General features: G+C 41.8%; 1 protein-coding gene across 1 annotated transcript in view; it reads left to right on the top strand.

Annotated features, from left to right (window-relative positions):
- The first annotated feature begins 1,232 nt into the window (after positions 1-1,232).
- Positions 1,233-18,637, top strand: part of LOC113588782 (thyroid hormone receptor alpha-like) — a 31,129-nt gene continuing 13,724 nt past the window's right edge. Inside the window, exon 1 of the mRNA XM_027028129.2 lies at positions 1,233-1,499. The gene's annotated coding sequence lies outside the window, so the exon portion shown is untranslated. The remainder of the gene's footprint in view (positions 1,500-18,637) is intronic.

Genomic DNA, 18,637 nt, shown 5'->3' with positions numbered 1-18,637 from the left:
CTACTGAAAATAGGCCTGTTGAGTCAAGTTTATAGCAAATAATCATGAAACCTGTACAAATGCCAGTCTGAGCTGCAGCCTGAAGACTGTGATGCTCTCGGAGCACCAACATAGAATTCATCCCTTTGCTTTCATGCCTCACAATGATTCCACTTATTACACTGAAAATCCTTAGTTAGTTTGCGTTAGTATGTCATTTGTACATTATAACGTTCCTCCCAATAAAAAAAGATAATGGCTCATCACTAACAAGCTAACTGGACTGAGCAGCTTTTCCTGGCTGTTGATCAGGTTGTAAATGAGAGGGTTGTCAAAGTCCATCACTGTGGCCTGACACCAGGCATTTAACTCTGTTGTATAAAGTGACTAGTCTGCTTATCAATGCTCTGTGGCTCCCAAAGTCAGGACACCGTTGGCAAATCATTATTGTAATGAATGGTTGAATAATAATAATAATAAAACTAAATTTTTTTTTTAATAATAAAAACTTCTTTCTAAACTTTCTAGACACAAACAAAGGCACCGTTAATGCTGTTATTAAATAATATTAACATTAATTAAAATTAACATTAATACCTACTGTTTACAAAGCTCTAATGATATGAACGTCCCGGCTCTGAACACAACCATTCTATCCATCCCCTCCTAAGCTCATATCGAGGACAAATATCAATTAAAATCAGATACTTATGCATCAGTTGTACGCTGGGAAAAAAGACCGACTCTAAGACTGAAGAAAAGACCTCCAAGTGTAGTGTTTGCTCCGAGGTCTAAAAACAGCTGCGTCTGGTTATGACTTTTACTGTGCATATTGTTCCTGTAAAACGTTAGAAAATAAATCTTATCAATTCTGTCTGATTGCGCTCTATATTTTGACACGTGACGGTACACGTGATTTTTGACTTAATTGTCGTAATTGATAGGACTCTTAATAACGTTGTGTACTAAATATACACCAAGTAGTCACTACAAAAACAGAACAGGATATACCTCTAAGAAATATGTTTATTCAAATGGCGCACAACAGGAGGCTACCAGCAAGTTAAACATCTCCAGGGACCACCATATGCTTGCTCACAGCAAAATAATCTCAGCAGTCGCTTAAAAAGTTTGGGCTCTCGCGAACCTGTAGAGAGCAGCATTCGACACGAGCGAAGTTCTATACATCAGCGCGCGCCCTCACCGTAAAGAGGGCGGAGCCACTATAGTAATGCTGTTGCATTTCCCTTCAGCAACCTAACCTCGATAGTCTACATTTATTTTCAAATACTCTAAATAAATAAAAAGGAATCACCAAGTGATTTTGCCTGTTATATGCATTAGAAGACTTCCTACAGTCCTTGGAGATTGCGATATTATTTACATTTTTTCACCCCGCAACGTACAATGTAGCCCATTAAGATGAAGGACGCGCCGCAGCTCGCCCGCTCCGTAAAGGACCCTTGAGCTCCCGGGTGTCGGACTTTGGCCTTACGCGCCCGTGTCTTCGTTAGCGCTGGGTGAGTAGGACTGCGCAGATTACCGAGTCATGACCGCCGCGGTGAAACCGTAGCGTGCTATGAGCGAGGCGTGTTCAGTGACTTGACGGGGAAGTATGAGGCACTGTTTCTCAAGTGCAACTTCGACCCTCGTATAGTTGTTTTGTCTTGGAGTCCTCGTTTTTTACTGTTGCTGACAAGGAATGGTGGCAGTTTCGAAAACACTGTTACACATATCAGAACCTAGGCTAAAAGAGCTTTACACACATCTGAACATAGTCTAAAAGAGCGTTAAATACATCCAAACCTAATCTAAAAGAGCGTTAAATATATCTGAACCTAGTCTAAATCTTTGCTCCGTCGCTCATTGTCACTTCATCGTTGTGGATTTTCGTTCTATAAATCAATTTTCAATCTTCATTGTTTCTTTCTAAAGATTGTGTATATAAAATGAAACATTCAAATCACGGACAATCACCTGCTATACATTTTACGTTTAATTAAGTTTAATTAAGAAGGCTTTGTCGATGTTCAAGTGGGTGGCAACCAATTATCTATGCCATTATTAGGACATTGAAAGACAGATTGTCTTATGTTGGGAAGTTATTCCTTTTATCTGGACTATCTGAAATGCTACATTGAAGTTAAAAAGCTTAGTTAGAGGTTCGACTTTTTATCCCATGAACACAACCTAGGTTAAAAAAAACACGTTGCCGAATGAATGATAAGAATGATCACATTAATAATAAATAGTTTTAAAATAGTTTTACAACTTTTAAAGGACTCTTTCTTCTGATGTCCTATCCCGTTGGATTACGAATGTGTTTGTAGAGAATCGAATAAGAAGAGAGAAGTTGCAGCCGGCAACTGGGCTTAATTAAATCCCTGGTCCTTAAAGAATGGCGATGCAATCACCAGAGCTGCTCGCTACTGCCTGATGTCTCTGCATAGTGAGCCGATAACGCCCCACTCTGGGGTTGTTGTGGCACTGGGTGATTGAGAGAATACGGAAGGAAGAAAAACAGCGGTTACATAAGTCGATTGCGCCGATGTCCTGGTCCAAACTCGGAGTGTGCCTACGTCAGCTGCTCGCGAGAGGAGGGGCAGCGAGTACACTCCCGCGCGCTCGAGGGGCGGGGGGGGGGGGTCATGCTAGGGAAAGGCCGACCTGGACCTGTACCGCTATCAAACCATCCATTTGATCTGCTGAAGTCGCGTTTCTCAGTGGAATAGTATCACAGCACAAACAACTCGGAACCTGCTGTTTGGTTTGACTGTAGTCTACACTTTATATAGAAACAGCCACTTGGTAGAAAAAAAAGAATAATTCTAAATTCTTATATAGTGCAGAAATCCAGATTAACACAGGATCGGTTCTTGGGATTGGATTTTTTCAAGAAGAAAACGGATTAGATCAGTGCAGCAGCAGACTGCCAACAGTCCGTTAGAACGCACACTGCTTCTCACAATGAGCCTCCTGGATTTTTGATTCCAACAACGATTAAAAGAATTAAATATTGATGGATATAAAGACCCTATATAGCAAAATTTGTGATTTAGCAGAGATCGTGGGCTCTTTACTGGAATATATTTAAAGTTGCCAGTCAGTTTTTCAAGTTGGCAGTTGTATTAATATGTTTGTCTTTTGGAACTATTGGTGAGAAGTTTGCCAGGCAAGACAGGTGTAATATATTTAGATTTATTTTTTCAAAAATCTTTTACACATCATAAACATTATTGTATAAATACAGACACAAACGTTTATCTACATATATACACATTTTAATATCTATGTAGATAAAGGTTTGTGTTTATACAATGTTTATGATGTGTAATATATATATAATGTAAAAATCTGTGACTGGTGCCATTTAAAAAAAATAATAGCGTATTGAGCGTAAAATGAGTGTATTGAGTTCCGACTGCATAATTGTGTGTGTGACATAATGGACGCCCTTGATTGACAAGTGTCACACTGACCCTGTGCCCCTCCCAGAGGGCGGGGCTAGTCCCATACAGCCCATCTTGGGTGTGCGAACCTAATGAGCTTTGGCTTTTTACTGCTAATGACCTTGTTAAAAACACTAGATCTAATGGGGCTTCTCTAGAAAAATGCATGTGCTGATCATTTTCAGAATATTTAATCTTAATATGATTTTAGTTTCTGTTAATAAAATATTTCAACTAAGTGCTAATTTTTCTTACATGATCTTTGTGCTTTACTTGATAGCTTTAATGATAAAGGGGTGATCTCTTATGGAAAGAATTAAATTAAATACAATAACCAGTCTCTTGATGTCTCATAAAATGAATTACTACACAAAACGTGTCAAACAGGTAAATAGAACATCTTACAACATATGCTGACGGAGCAAATATATTTGGAGTTTCTGTGCTGAGACATCACACACAAACATACATTGCACATATGTTTTGGCCCTTAAGGGCTATGTGTGTCCAGTTCACACTTCCTTGTTGCCTTGGTGTCAAAATGGGGGAAAGGTCATCCAGGGATCTATTCATTTTGGTTCTTTTTGGTTTATATCTATTAAAGTTTCCTTTGAACTACAGGAAAATGGTAAGAGTGGTACCATTCTGATTTGCCATCAGAGATAAATAATTCCTGTTCGGAAGTTCCTGGTAATGGGTGGCCTATGGATAAGAAGAATTATGTTGAAGTGACCTGGAGTATGAGCAAGACAGATGATAATGGAAAGAAAGTCAAAGGATCAGGACATCTAGTGTTCTCCTGGTGCACACAGCCTTCATCACATTTGGGAGTTTCACCTATAGTGGGTGTGGAGGATGTGTGTTGTGAATAAATGAAATAACTGAATCAAATCACAATGCAGTCAAAACCACATTAAATGTTTACGGTGCATGCTGATGCAGTTCCTCACTTCATCTACTAGAAAACTGGACTTTCTTGTCTGTAACTGTCATACCGTCCGACCCCCTGATAGACTACACTACCCAGCAGGCTGTTCGTTGCCCGGCTAACAACTCATCCAAGCATGAATGTCCAATTGGATCATCACAAGAGTATTGAAGTCACCTGTGTTCATTTAGGATTCTGTATATAAGCCTGTCTAAAGCTACATTATGTTGCAAAGTATTGCTACCTGTGTTAATCTAAGCATACTGAGCACACATTCCTTGATTAACTTTCTGTGTATCAACTCCTAGTTTTTGTGTTTCTCATCTTTGATTTTTGCCTGCCCCTTTTGGATTTATCTTCCTGGTTTTTGAATTGGACTCTTTCTTCGTTCATGATTTGGATTCCCCCTGATTTTGTCTTTCTAGTACTGACCCTGGTTTTGAGCACCAATAAAGCTCATATTTTATATCTGCGAGCGTCTGACTTTGCCTGGCCCGTCACAGAATACTTTGCCATCATGCAGACGGTTGATTTTGAGGCTCTGAAGAAGGCTATTAACAATCAAGGACAGCTACTCAGCCAACACCAACATGTACTTGAGGGCTTCACGCAATATATGGACATAATCGCCAAACAGCAAGCAGACCAACAGACACAAATGTCTGAACTCGGGCAGTGTATGAGAGAACTCACTTCCTGGCTACAACTAATGAATACGACTCCCCAGTTCACCCCACCACTGGCCTCCTTTGCTGTGCCTCTTGGCACTCAACCAGCTGTTCCCGTGAGTAAACCTGAGAAATACGACGGCTCCCCAGACAAGTGTCGGGGTTTCCTTTTACAATGCACCTTGTATTTGAATAGAATCCCACCCTGTTCCAGCCAAGCCAAGATTGCTCTTCTTATCTCCCATCTATCGGATAAAGCACTAGTTTGGGCTACTGCTGTATTTGAGAAAGTGGAAACGAAATCCTATAAAGATTTCATCGCTCAATTTAAAGCGGTTTTCGATCACCCACATGAGGGGAGAGCCTGCAGTGAAATGCTCAACTTCACCAAGGCAACCGATCTGTAGCTGACTATGCCTGTGAATTCTGTACTGTTGCTGCTGGTAGTGGGTGGAATGATGTCTCTGCTTGTCATCTTCCATAACGGTCTTGCATGAGTTTGCTTGCCGGTATGACAAACTCAACTTGGATCATATCATTGCTCTAGCCATCTGTCTTGACCATTTCATTCAAGAACGAAGATCGCGTAGAGCCAGCAATAATCTCTGTACTTACCTCATTTCAAGAAATGGAGCAGAGCCTAGATGGGAGGATTCTGTGGAACCTATGCAATGTGATTCCTCTCGCTTGACCGAGGGGGAAAGGAGGTGCCAGTTCCAGGAGGGTCTTTGCCTGTACTGTGGTTCTTCGGGACACATTCTCAGGGAGTGTCGTCTCAAGCCCACAGAAGTCATGAACACCACACCAAACACCAAGGTAGTAAAATTTTTCCACGAAATGTATGGTAGCTAAGTCATTTTCTCTACCTGTCTATATTAGATCTCACACCCGCCCTCGATGTTTACAGTCCTAATTGACTCCAGAGCAGAGGGTAACTTCATACATGCTCGTCTGGTTCAGGAATTGGACATCCCCAAGGAGCCTTTGCCAAAACTCCTTCGCCTGGCCACTCTGGAAGAATCACCAGTAGGAAGGAGCTGGTACCATATCTCTCCAAATTACACCCATCAAACTCACAAGTGCACTCCATTCTGGTCCTAAGAGCCTCATCCTTCCCAGTTATTCTAGGTCTGCCCTGGTTACAACAACATAACCTGAGTATATCATGGCTGCGAAGGGAGATTACTCATTGGTAGTCTGAAAGTCAAAATAATTGTTTGACATTCCCCACAGTTCACCAATGTTCTACAAGCATAGCGAGCCCTGCCCACGACCAAGCCTTTCCCGTTCCTCTAGAATATTGTGATCTTGCTATAGTATTCAGTAAAAGAAGAGCCACCCTGATACTCCCTCACCATCCTTTTGATTGTTCTATTGAACTCCTGGAAGGAGCCCTGTATCCCAAGGCCTGCATCTATCCCTTCTCCCAGGAGGAGGAAAAAGCCATGAAAACATACATAGAGGAAGCTCTAAGTCGAGGCTTCATTCAGCCATCCACTTCCCCTTGCATCCGGTTTTTTCATTGTAAAGAGAAAAGATGGAAGTCTTCGTCCATGCATCGATTATCACAACCTCAACCAGATATCTAAAAAATAAGCATACCCACTTCCGCTCATCCCCGTCGCCCTGGAGGAGATGAGAGATGCCAAGTACTTCACCAAATTAGACCTCCGTAGTGCTTACAACCTTATACGCATCAAGAAAGGAGATGAGTGGAAGACCGCCTTCATTATCACTAGGGGACATTGATTACAGAGTAATGCCTTATAGTCTCAGTGTAGCTCCATCTATTTTCCAAGCCTTTATCAATGACATCCTGCGAGCATATATACGGAGATTCATGATTGCATACATAGATGATATCCTCATCTACTCACCTGATCTGGAAACCCACATACAACATGTCCGGTCTGTTTTGAAGGTTCTCCTGGACAATGGATTATATGTAAAGGGGGGAGAAATGGGAATTCCATCTGACTACTGTATCATTCTTGGGATATGTACTTGGCCATGGGGGAGTCACAATGGACGACCAAAAGATAGAGGTCATTCTCCATTGGCCCGTGCCTACCACTGTCAAGAAGCTCCAGAGCCTCCTAGGCTTCGCTAACTTCTACCGCCGGTATCATAGCTGTTCCCCTCACATCTCTTTTAAAAGGTGCTACAACTCAGCTTTGTTGGAATCAAGAGGCAGAGCAAGCCTTTCGACGATTGAAAAAAGCATTGAAAGAAGCATTTACCACTGCTTCCCTGCCTTGACATCCTGACCCATCTATTCTGTTTGTGGTAGAGCTTGACACCTCAAACATAGGTGTAGGGGCTGTATTGTCCCAGAGACATGAAGATTCGAAGCTGTACCCGGTTGCATATTTTTCTCGTAAACTGTTGCCAGCTGAACAGAATTATGGAATAGGAGAACAGGAACTATTGGCCATAAAGCTTGCATTGGAAGAATGGAGACACTAGCTAGAGGGGGCTAATCATCCATTGTTAGTTATCACTGATCATCGGAATCTGGAATATATGCACCCAACCCGATGCTTGAACCCCCACCAGGCTCGTTGGTCGTTATTTTTCTCAAGGTTTCATTTTAAGATTATGTATCGACCAGGAACCCGCAATATGAAAGCTGATGCCCTCTCTCGCATTCATCAGTGCTGAAGTCAAACCTCACACAAATAAACTATGCACTCCTGTTGCAGTCATGCACATTATCCTACTTGCTGCTAGAGTACTGTACTAAACCAACACTGTACTCTGAACTGTTGTGGCTGCTACCGGTGACTATGTTCAGTGTAGCATGTCACTGACTCCTATGCACAACTCACTTTACATATTCCCAGTGCTGTGTACTGCACTAAATAATTGCACTGTCTACTCATTTTGTATTTGTCCTGTTCTGTATTTATTATTGTTTATTTAATGTTTATTTAATGACATCTTTGCACTATATTGGACTGTTTGCACCTGTGTAGCATGTTGTCTGTTGCACTGTTGTTTTGTGTTGCACTATGGTCCTGGAGGAACATTGTCTCGTTTTTGTTGTGTACTTGTATATAGCTGAAATGACAATAAAACCTCTTTGAACTTTGAATCAAGGAGAGACGGAGGAGGAGAGGGATGCCATGGAGTCAATTCTTCCTACCTGGGTGCACCTGTTGTCTATCCAATGGGAGATGGATGAGATGATCCAACAAGTCACACAAAACAGACATCCCAAGTGGGTGCCCTACAGGGAAACGTTACGCACCTGTGACATGCCAGGACCGGCTGTTGACCTGGGCCCATTCTACGGGTCATCCGGGTGAAACACACATTCGTCAACTCTTGACTAGCTGATATTGGTAGGGAACAATGACAAACGATGTTCACAAGTATGTTTCTTCGTGTTTGATCTGCAGCCAAAGCAAGACCCCCCCCCCCCCCCCCCCCCCCCCCCCAGACTCTACCCACAGGAAAACTCATGCCGTTTCCCGTACCCGAAAGACCCTGGTGTCATATTGCCCTGGATTTTGTCACTGACCTCCCCTGTTCTGAAGGTAACTCTACTATTCTTACGGTAGTGGATCAATTCTCTTGAGGTGTGAGGTTCATTGCTTTTCCAAGCTTGCCAACAGCCTTCCAAACTGCAGAAGCTCTATTCGTGTTTTTGGCATCCTGGATGGCATCTTGTCTGATTGGGGACTCCCAATTCACGTCTCGTTTTTGGGCTTCCATTTTTGAGCACATAGAAGTTGCCCTTAGCCTTACATCTGGGTATCAGCCCAATGGACAACGTGAACAGACTAATCAGGAATTTAACAAATTCCTGCATTGTTTCTGTATGTACAGTCCCTCAGACTGGTCCAAGTTCCTCCCATGGAGATGGCCCAAAACTCACTCACGAGTTCCTCCACCGGCCTAACACCTTTTGAGTGTGTTCTAGGACAGCCCGCAATGGCTCCATGGACTTCGAGGACAGCCGCTATCCCCGCTGTGGACGAATGGATGCATTGTAGCGAGAAGATATGGGAGGAGACACGCCAGCGAATAAAACACACCCTACGAAAGTATAAGGAAATAGCAGACAGACACAGAGGAGTTACCCTGAGATACCGACCTGGAGACCGAGTGTGGCTCTGTGTGGGACTTACATAAGCCGGGTTTGGCCCTGAGGAACAGAGCTGGGTTCCCCGTTGTCATATACTGGATCTCAGTCTTCTTTCCGACTTCACGCGAGCTTCCCAGATAAGCCTGCACCTCGTCCTCAGGATCGCCCTTGCCGCCTTCCTGTAGGCGATTCTGGAGCCTGGGCGAGTCCTCCGTGCTGGCCGTTGGTCGCCGCGGCCAGTTCTCATGCCTCAGCTGTCCCAGACTCTTTGGGGAAGGGTACGGTCATAACGCCTGGCTCCCTGATAGTCTACACTACCAAGCAGGCTGTTCGTCACCCAGCTAACAGCTCATCCAACCATGAACATCCAGTTAGATCCTCATCAGAGTATGGAAGTCACCTGCGTTCACTTAGGATTCTGTATATAAGCCTGTCTAAAGCTACATTATGTTGCAAAGTATTGCCACCTGTGTTAATCTAAGCATACTGAGCATACATTCCTTGATTACCTTTCTGTGTATTGACTTCTAGTTTTTGTGTTTCTCATCTCTTATTTTTGCCTGCCCCTTTTGGATTTATTTGCCTGGTTTTTGTATTGTTCTTCTGGTATTTGACTTGGACTCTTTCTTCGTTCATGATTTGGATTCCCCCTGAATTTTCAAGATGGCGCCAGTGAGGTCTGCTGCCGTCACGACTGCTCCGTCCACACCTGGCACTTTTTTCGCTCTTTTCGCTCTTCCCGCTACCCCGATTTCTCCGCAGCCCTTCTTACACCACGACACGTATCTCGTACAGCAGAGACGCTCTTATTTCTCTTAATATTCATAGCACTCACCTCAAGCCGTCTCTAACCCCGGACCCAAGATGACTGACGGAGATCCTGAGGGGAAACGAAGGATGCGACGCGAGGAAAAGGCCTCGAGGGAAGTGAGCCAGCGTCAGGAACAGGCTGAGGGCTCGGGCACACCGAGCTCCCTTACCAGCGGGAACATGGACGAGTACAAGTCTGCGGCATACGGAGTGTGCAGGGCGGTGAGGGAGGCGACGCGGCGCTACGGGAGGAAACTAGAGACACAGTTCCAGCAGAGTGGCTCTAGATCCCTGTGGCAGGGACTACGGATGATCACAGACTACAGGGGCCCACCCTCTGGACTGATGAGTGCAGATGAGTCTCTGGTGAACGAGCTGAATACATTCTTTGCTCGCTTCGAGGCTACATCTAGCAGCGCTAATGCTAGCAGCGCCAATGCTAACAGTGCTAGTGCAAATAGTATCATTACCATTAGCGCAGCCAACGGTGCGCAAAGCCCACCATAGAACAGCGCCCTCTCATCAACACGGAGAGTGACATGAGGAGAGTGTTTAAAAGGGTGAATACCAGGAAGGCGGTGGGACCAGACAGTATCTGCGGGAGAGTCCTAAAAGCCTGCGCAGATCAGCTAGCCCCGGTATTCACTGACATCTTCAATCTCTCCCTGACGCTTGGTATCGTCCCGTCCAGCTTCAAGCGGTCCACCATCGTCCCCGTCCCGAAGAAACCTCGACCCTCCAGCCTCAATGACTACTGCCCTGTTGCCCTCACATCAGTCGTGATGAAGTGCTTTAAAAAAGCTAGTCAGAGACTCACATCTTCACTGCCCGCCTCCATGGACCCACTGCAGTTTGCATACCGCCACAACCGCTCCACTGATGACGGAATTGCACGTCTGCTCCACACCACACTGACCCACCTGGACAAAGGGAGGGGTAATTATGTTAAAATGCTGTTTGTCGACTACAGTTCAGCATTTAACACCATCATCCCCTCCCTACTCACTACTAAGTTGGAGGATGTAGGACTGCATACATCCCTGTGTGACTGGATCTCCAACTTCCTAACAGACAGACCACAATCAGTACGGGTGGGCAACTGTGCCTCATCCACCCTCACTCTCAGCACTGGAGCTCCTCAGGGTTGTGTCTTAAGCCCCCTGCTCTATTCACTGTACACCTATGACTGCACAGCCACTTCCAGCTCCACCATCATTGTCAAGTTTGCTGACGACACCGTTGTCATGGGCCTGATCTCGGACAACGATGAGAGGGCCTACCTGGAGGAGATTAAACAGCTGGAAAACTGGTGCCAGGAAAAGAATCTCCTCCTAAACGTCAGCGAGACAAAGGAGCTGATTGTGGATTGCAGCAAGAAGCAGGAGCGGCACTACCAACCTGTGAGGATCAATGGAACCATGGTGGAGAGAGTTGATAGTTTCAGGTACCTTGGAGTTCACATCTCGCAGGACCTGTCCTGGTGCTGCCACACCAACTCCCTGGCAAAGAAGGCTTGTCAGCATCTTTACCACCTCAGACGCCTAAGAGACTTCAGACTGCCCTCCAAGGTACTGCGGAACTTCTACACCTGCACTATCGAGAGCATCCTCATAGGGAACATCACCGTGTGGTTTGAGAACAGCACCAAGCAGGACAGACAAGCACTCCAAAGGGTGGTGCGTTCAGCAGAGCGCATCACTCATACGGAACTTCCTGACCTGCAGACCATCTACTACAAGCGGTGTCAGACCAAGACCAGGAGGATTGTGAAGGACCCCACCCATCCCAACAATAGGCTCTTCTCTCTGTTGAGGTCAGGGAAGCGCTTTTGCTGCCTGAAGACCAAGACAGAGAGACTGAAGAGTTGCTTCTTCCCACAGGCCATTCGGGCCCTGAATCAGAGCAACTGATAAAATGTGGGGACCACCACCACCATGTAGCATAACTGTAAATATGTTCAATTACCACCATGTAACATAACTGTAAATGTCATTTACAAGATGGAACTGTACATTCTGTACATTGTGTACATAACCATATACATTGTACATTGTGTATATAAACATAATATACATATATTGTACAAACATTGTTAATATATTTTGTACATATATAGAATATATATTTCTCTATGCACCCCTGTTTTCTTTTCCCTCAGTTTGGACAGAGCCCTCTCAACCATTTCACTGTGAGTTATACTGTGTATGACTATGTATGTAACAAATAAACCAAACTTGAAACTTGATTTTGTCTTTCTAGTACTGACCCTGGTTTTGAGCACCAATAAAGCTCATATATCTGCGAGCGTCTGAGTTTGCCTGGCCTGTCACAGTAACACTTTTGTTTTGTTAGTGGAATTAAGCTATAAATATTTTTATCTTCACATTTTAGATTCAGTTTTTTTTATTATTAAATTCTATTCAGTCTATGTGCAAGAGTAACTGGATCTTGTGGGCTCATAGAAGCCAGACATTGTTCATGCATGCAGTAATAATATCCACCAGTTTATGTAGCCCTCCACAAACAAATAATGTGTCCTCCAAAGTGCACATTATAGCTATATGTGTGCCAAGATTGGGAGTTAATCTCAGAATCAAGAAAATCTCTTATCTGTAGGGGGGCCACATCAATTCTGTCTTTAGTCCCTTGAGTGGTATGATTATGTAAAGAAAGCTAACTCGGCAGGATCTAATATCCAAACCTGTATTGACAGAGCCTTCAGACGCTTCTTCCTAAAGGCTGGTGTGCCTTTCGTTGTAATTGCTTTTGGAACGTATGTTTTAATTGGAGTGATGACATTCTGTTTGCAGCAGAACGTGTTTTCAAGGCTGTTGGGATGAAAGTGAGGATGTTTTTTGACTTTGCAGATTGCTTTGTTCCTATTGATTAGCACTTCTTTTAGACACAAGTGGATCAATACCACAGTTAGTCACAAAACAGGTGTCCTGAGCTGAGAGGTCTGGCAGAAATAACAGTGTCCATTATAATTACTGACTGTAATTACCAGAACTGGCATATTTCAACACATACATCAATGGGCCCAGCAACTGGTGATACCTGTTTATTTACTGATAAGCACTGGGTATAACTTCTGTAAGTCATCCTGGTTAAGAGCCTCTGCTAAATGCTGCAGATGAAAGGATATATCTGGTCTTGCTGCTCTTTATGTATGGAGTATTCAAGAGAAGGTGTACAGGTTTGGGCATACTGCTGAGTGTACTGCCTTACTTAAGACCTTTTATAGTTGGCATGTGACCAGCACAAATATCATAATATAATAATTAATATAAAAATAACTGTGCATGCCTACAAATCCACAAGCACCAAACATACTGTGTAAGTACTGTGTGTGTTGCCTCAGTCAAGATATAGTTTTCAACTTTCAACCAGGTAGTAGTAATGGATATTTTCCAAGAGATAATACACCAGCATGAAATTAATTCACCTAATATGGACATCAGGGAAAAGCAGACCTGAGAAAAAACCAAGAACCATATTATATATAAAATGTTTGTTTTTTAAAAAATATATATTTCCCAAGCACATTTAAATGTAAGTGCCATTACATGCATGTGGCATTCTGCTTAAAGAGACAGAGGACATGCTTCTGTGGGTAGAGCCAAGTCATAGACTCAACTGCCAAGAGTGTGACATGGTCCAAAAAATAGACTTCTAAATGTTTTTGTCTATGTCTGAATGTTTTTAACCTTAAGATCCAGGGCACAGTGAGGCCAAGTTGAAAAAAAAAAAAAAAACCCTAAGTCTTTGTATGAGAACCATGTGTCTGACAAAGTAAGTCTGTTTTCTGTAGCCTTCATATTGCATTTTGCATGAACATTCTACTTTTCTCCAGAAATTTGCAAAGTGTGAGTGGTTTCATAAAGCAGTTGTTCAGTTAAAAAAAATACATCTATTCTACACATTTCTTTCCTTTATTGTATATACGTGGTGTCCAGATATTGTTTTAATTTTGTGCTTGGGCTAACAAATTAACCCACCGAGGATAGTTGTTCTTATTGTTGTAATTTAAATATAGTGTGTTTAGAGTATTATGTATTCTACTTTTATCTCTACAGTATTACACTAATGCATGATAAATCTCTGAGGATTAAAGGAAAAAATTACTAAAATAAAATGCAATTCAAGCTGCTAACATTTTTGGGCCATTAGTATACTATTTCCTGATTGGCTGTGTTCCATCATGAGCTGCCAAAATATCTTTAGTGCACCTTAGCATAGTTTCTACAAGTTTCTGAAAGATCCAAAAGATATTCCCTTAATTGATGTTTTGGTGATGTCATCAGCCCACTAAGCCTGAAAGAGCCGATTCCCAAATGCAGCTGACAGAATAAAGCCACTGTAGGGGTCATGCAGGGTCATGTAGGTCTTTCCTGTTCTTGTGGTGCATGCCACAAATGCATTCACCTGTTTGTGGAGAACCAAGGTCATAAACCAGTCCATTAGAGGGCTCTAAGAAGTCTACATCTCTCATCTTTATTTCCAAATAATAATAATCTCAGTTTTATCTATATTCAGATGCAGGGCATTTTTGCACCTCCATTTTGTACTATAATTCTGTGGTAAGATATTTAAAGATACATAGTTTTTTTGGCCAAAGGGGAAGCATGAACCCCGGGGTACACCACAGGTCATAGTCTCAGATATGCTTGTCTATTTCATTGAAGTAGTTTCTGCCATAGGACCCAAACTACTTTTAAGACTTCACGTGAAAGTCCAACCTCATTCTCAAGTCGAAGGATATTTTATGATCAGTAGTGTCAAAGGTGAACTGAGGTCAAGTAGTAAAACAGGTATTTTTCCAGAATTTGTAATCTGTAAATGTCATTCAAATTTTTTTATAAAGAGTTATCTTGGTGCTGTGGTTCAGCCAGAAGCCTGATTGACAATTGCCAAAATAGCTGTATAAGATTTAAAAAATAGTTTATATTTATCTATCACTGATGGATCTATGTCTTATTTTTTCATGATGGGTTTAACCACTGCAGGTTTAATGCATTTTGAAAGAGTGTGACATGAAAAAAAAAAAGTAGCGGTAAGGAGACGGACGCAAGTGTGGAGAAGAGTGAGATTTAATATAGGCAAATCCAAAATCAGTCACTGTAGTAGTCCAGGGTCACAGAGCCAACACAGAGAGCACAAGAATACATAACAAAACAAAAACACGCAGGCAAACAGGGGAATCAGGCTATAGCAAAAGACGCTCGGAAACCTCTGGGCTAAGAAACACGAGGGCTAGGATATACGGAGTACAAACCAACATTCAGTACAACCAAACACAATGAACCTAACACACGCATTCAAATAAACAGATAAACGCAATGAAGTACACAATGAACAGCCAAGACCAAAGCCACAAGGCAGGGTTTAAATACATGAACTAAACAAAGTAGAAACGAGGGACAGGTGTGGAAAATCAAATTAGGGGTGGAGAAAACGAAACTATGGAATGGAACTAAAATACACACGACGGAAAACATGGAACACGGAAGCTGGTAGGGACTAATCGTGACAAACATTTATTATATATCTGTTGTAATATATTTGTTGCTATAGAATTAAGAACATTAAAAAAACCTTTTAAAATATTATCTTAAAATAATCTACTATAGGCAAATAAATTGAGGTCTCACTGTTTCCATTAAGGAAATTAATACTTAATATTAATTAATAATTAATACCACTGAACTGGAACATTTTGACCATATTATATCGATATAGTGATACTGAGGAGACAGCTGTATTGCTGGACATAGAATCACTATTGGCCAAGCTGTTGTTATGTATTTTAGTGTTGAAAAAAGAAGCAAACTTATTATATATTTCAGTTAATATCTTTATTTAGCCTGTTGATGGGGGCAAACAGAATTGGGTTGTTGTTAATATTATTGTTGATGATGTTGGAGGATAATTGTCTCATGTTGCACGTTAGGGTGTATCTTTGCAGACTCCTTTGTGAATCCAAAATTAGTTTTTTTGCCATCTGCATTCTGCTTTTCTACACTCTGTCCTCCATGGTGGTCTCCATGGCGGTATTTCTCCAAGGTGCTTATATCAAATGATTTTAACTTTAACAGATGCAATCACATACATGACACTGATCATTTTTGAGTTTAACTTGTCCAGTAGAGTATCAAATGAAGCAGATTGGTTGGAAGTAAAGGTACATTTTGTGCATAACAAGAGAAAAACAAAGAGGTGTTATCTTGGTATCTAGAGAAGTTTCTGTACTGTGATTAGAGCAAACACCCGACTGAAAAGACTCAAAGAGGTTATTAGAATACATGTGTACCTGTAGTTGTGAAGCTACTGCCTTTCCTAATATCTTAGCAACAAAGGACAGATTAGAGACTGCCAAATTCAGTAGTATCAAGGGTAACAGTTGCAGTTTACTGTGTTGGAGACAGAAGCAGAAATGACAGGAAGGCAATATTGAAGAAGTGATGTGGGGCTGGATCTAAAAAGCAAGGTAATGTATTAGAGTCTGTGTTAGACGTTCATGCATATATACACGATCAGTGAGAGGAAAACTGGAAGGAAGCAGCTTGAATACTGTCTGTGCGTGCTGATGGAGTGTAAACAGTGGAGTGAGATTGCAGTTGTTTGTAAATATTGTCAATTGTGATTTGAAGGAATTGAAGACAATCTTCACAAACTAGTGAAAAACTAGACAGTATTGAAGATGGGGCCTGGACAAATTTGCTGATTGCTTTGAAGAGGGTATTTATTGTGTTTATTGTTTCCATCATGAATGTTGATACAGAGAGGCTGATTGGGAGGCATTAGGAATGTCTTGGTATTACTTTATATGGTTATTGAAGGCAAAGAGGTGAACTGTGAGGCCAGTTGTCTTATACAGGTGATTGTCTTATACAGGTTGTCTTATACAGGTGATTGTCTTATACAGGTGATTGTCTTATACAGGTTGTCTTATACAGGTGATTGTCTTATACAGGTTGTCTTATACAGGTGATTGAGATGTCTTAGCCCTGGGGAGGCATGGATACAGGGAACAGCTCTGATTATCTGTGGAGCAAATATAGCCAAGTTGTCTGAGATATGAGTATTAAAATCGGAAGCTCTGTGGTCAATGTATAATTTGCCAATAAGGATCATTTTTATTTCATCCTTACAAGTTTGTATCAGCCAATTATTACAACCGATCATTTTTTTTCTGGGTCTTTAAGTTTCCAGCCATAGGCTTTCTTCTACCTGTATTATTTTAAGACAAAATATGGCACTTAATGTTCGAGAAAGGAATGAATTATTCCCCTTCGTGTTAACTGCAACATATGCATCACAGAATACCCTTTGTAGTTGTGATTCCCGTGGTGCTTCGTTTCATTCTGTTCCTATGGCAATGTTTCCACGAGGTTCTGTTCCTATGGCAATGTTTCCACGAGGTTCTGTTCCTATGGCAATGTTTCCACGAGGTTCTGTTTCAGTTTCTTTCATCTGCTTGTCTCTTATCTTGTGTACCCCTGCCATGTATTAAATGTTTCATTTGTCTTGATTTGTCCAAGTATTTATATCTCATTCTCCTCTGTCGCTTTCTCCTTGTGTATTTTTGCTGGTTCTCCTGACTTCATATCATCATTATTATATTATCATATTCATATTATCTGCTTCCCTTTGTTCTTTGTCTGTCTGTTTTTTGTATGATGCTATCTGGACACATTTCATTGACTACCTGTACTTTGAACACAAACCGTATTAAGGCTTCTGAATAAAAACTAATAAAATAAACGTTACTCATCTCTGCAAACGTGTCCTGCTTACCCATCACTATGTAACAGAATAAGCACCACATGCCATGTTATAAACATCTCTGTGCTGTCAGGCTGTAGTTCATTATCTTCATGTTTTACTTTGTGCCTTTTATCTGGTTTTATGTGATCCGGTTTTGCTTCCCAGAGTTCTAAGCTCTTGGACCGTGTAATTGATATTGATTATGGATTTGCCTAAAATAAACGTCGCTCCACAAATGCGTTCTGCCTCACCTTATAGTATGAGCAGTATGTATACAATAATTGTCATGTCGATTTACCTGTGACATGGCTATGCAAAATATTTAGAGTTTAACATGTCTTTCACAGCACTTCATATACAGATTATTTTAAAATACATAAAAGTAAAATGATTAGTTATTAATATCAGTATCACCTAAAACAAGGCACTAATTGTCAGTCATCATACTGGCCCAAGAAATTCAATATTGGTGCACCACTAATTATAATTGCAGTGTCTCCATTTCCTAATGTAATGTTAAGTGAGCTGAGGCAGAATGCAAATGCTGAGATGGATGCCTTTTCCAGGATCATATTACCAGGGGAAGTAAAACAAAACAGGAATACAAAACTGGTAACAAAAACAGAGAAAAAAGATACAAAAACAACAGACAATGAACTAAACAGGCAAACACTAAAATGAACGTGAAACTAATAAATGCAGAGAACAGGAACAGGCTAACTGAAACAAGGTAAAATAAAGGCAAAGAACAGACTAACAGAATTGGCTAGAGGAAAAAAAAAAACAACAGGAAAACGGGCTAACGGGTAACAAGGTACATGCTACAAAATACTAAGAACATGAAATAGAATACAGGGAACTTGCCAACTGGTTGCAACTGGCCAACAAAGTGATACAGAGATGACGGTGTAATGGCCCGAGCGCTGCAGGGCGTGGAGCAGGCCGC

Source organism: Electrophorus electricus, chromosome 1 (assembly GCF_013358815.1).
Source record: "Electrophorus electricus isolate fEleEle1 chromosome 1, fEleEle1.pri, whole genome shotgun sequence".
In the NCBI taxonomy this organism is placed as follows: Eukaryota; Metazoa; Chordata; class Actinopteri; order Gymnotiformes; family Gymnotidae; genus Electrophorus; species Electrophorus electricus.
The sequence above is the reverse complement of the archived record's forward strand: the minus strand, read 5'-3'. Positions and strand labels throughout refer to the sequence as shown.